At 39.4% G+C, this 1961-nt stretch overlaps 1 pseudogene; it reads left to right on the top strand.

Annotated features, from left to right (window-relative positions):
• The first annotated feature begins 1056 nt into the window (after positions 1-1056).
• LOC149251422 (serine/threonine-protein phosphatase 5 pseudogene) lies at positions 1057-1572 on the top strand (annotated as a pseudogene).
• Positions 1573-1961: the final 389 nt, after the last annotated feature.

The following is a 1961-nucleotide window of genomic DNA, read 5'->3' as shown; positions in this document are numbered from 1 at the left end:
GCTCATCAAGAAGCTAATGTATGGGAGAAGGAGCTAGAGTTGCTGGAGAAATGGCTAAAAGCACCAGTACCTGATGAAGACTGCAAGAAGTTTGTAGTAAAAGAAGCAGAAGCAGGGGAGGAAGTTCACAACTGTGAACCAAGGCAAAGAAGCATTATTAGAATAGATGATGCAGGGGAAAAATTTGAAAACTCTTTGAAAGAGTTAAATCAACACATTGAAGTGTGGATGAAAGGAAAATGTCCAACACATCAAGTTGAAACTTTGTTGAAAGGAGACACACAGTGTAGATGTGTGAGACAAAGGAAGATGCAGCTGGACAACAGCAACCAACTAGAGCAGGAAGGGAGAATTAATGAAGACAACCAGCAAGAAGATCGACTGGAAACAGAGACTGAGAACATAAAGAAATTGAGGTTGCAGTAGACCAGAAGGCAAAGGCTGGCAGCATCAGGAAAGGTGAACAGTCAAATATTAAAAGATTTTCAACAAGTTAAAATAATTTGTCCAAATGGTCCTGATGCCACCCAAAAGTTTGAAGAGACCGAAACAACGGTCAAAAAAATTAGATTTATTGAGGCCATCTCAGTGAATGATCTGGTGAATCATTCAGTTGTTGAACCCATTGATTTTCATTCAATAAAGGTGGAGCGACAACATGGAGTAGAAGGAGAAAATGTAACATTGGAATTTATAAAGATGGATGACTTCAAGAATTAGAAAAGTATACGCAGAAGGTGTGCATTTCAAATATTATTGCAAGTAAAGGATTCACTGGAGGCGATTTCTCCGAATGGAAAGCAATTCACTGTTTGTGATGACATCCATGGTCAGCATTATGACCTTTTTAACATCTTTGAGGTTAGTAGGCTTCCTTCGGAGGACAATCCTTATCTTTTTAATGGTGATTTTGTTGATCGAGGATCATTTTCAGTTGAAGTCGTACTTGTGCCATTCGTATTCAAGTATATGTGTCCAAGAGGAAATCATGGAAGCAGGAGTAAGAACTAGATTTATAGTTTTGAGGGCGAAGTCAAGTCCAAGTACAGTGGAAGTATGGTTGAGCTTTTCACTGAAGCGTTTTGTTGTTTGCTTTTGGCTCATGTCCTCAATGACAAGATTTTTGTTGTCCGTGATAGTCGTTTTAGTGTTGATAGTATAAAACGGGATGATATCAAAGACATTGTTCGGTTCCGAGAGCCACCTGAAGAGGGTCTGATGTGTGAAATACTTTGTAGCGATCCACAGCTCCATAAAGGGCGTGGACCCAACAAACGAGAGGTTGGTTTGTCTTTTGGAGAAGATGTGACCAAAAGATTTTTCCAAGAAAACAATCTTGCGCAGGTGGTCAGGTCTCATGAAGTTAAAGAGGAAGATGAAATTGAACACAAAAACAAACTTATTACGGTGTTTTCAGCTCCAAACTATTGTGACCAGAGAAGGAAGATGAAGCAGGAAGCAACTGACATGCTGCCTAAACAGAGGAGCAGAGCATATGGACAACTCCAGGACAAAGTCTGGGATCCAGGAGGAAATTTTATTTTTTCTTCACACCTTTTTGGAAGCACATGATCAGGAGATCATGAATGTTTTCAACCATGAGAGTCTGATGCAGGAGCATCTAGATCGGGCCAGCAATGTGATGGGGTGGTCACATGTTGTGGCTAAATGCAAGACTTGAGGAAGGCTTAGTTGTTAAATTTGCGTTAATTTCAATAAGGGTAGGTAGTTAAAAGTGGTCTAGTTTAGTTAAATGATGATAAAGATGAGTTATAACTGAATAACTAATTCTTCATGTGGGAAGAAGTAGTTAGGTATGACTGATGTACAACTTCTTTTTGGAAAAAAAATGGAAGAGGGAGAATAGAATAGAGAGAGGAGAGGGGAGAATAGGGAAATAAGTTTGTAAGCCTATGGGATTTTGTAAAGGGCCATTGAATTGAAAATCTGCCATGAACCAA

Source organism: Pinus tabuliformis, chromosome 7, assembly GCF_031772625.1.
Source record: "Pinus tabuliformis cultivar Carrire ecotype Pingquan chromosome 7, CPIR1, whole genome shotgun sequence".
Taxonomy (NCBI): Eukaryota; Viridiplantae; Streptophyta; class Pinopsida; order Pinales; family Pinaceae; genus Pinus; species Pinus tabuliformis.
This window is presented reverse-complemented; position numbering and strand designations above follow the sequence as displayed.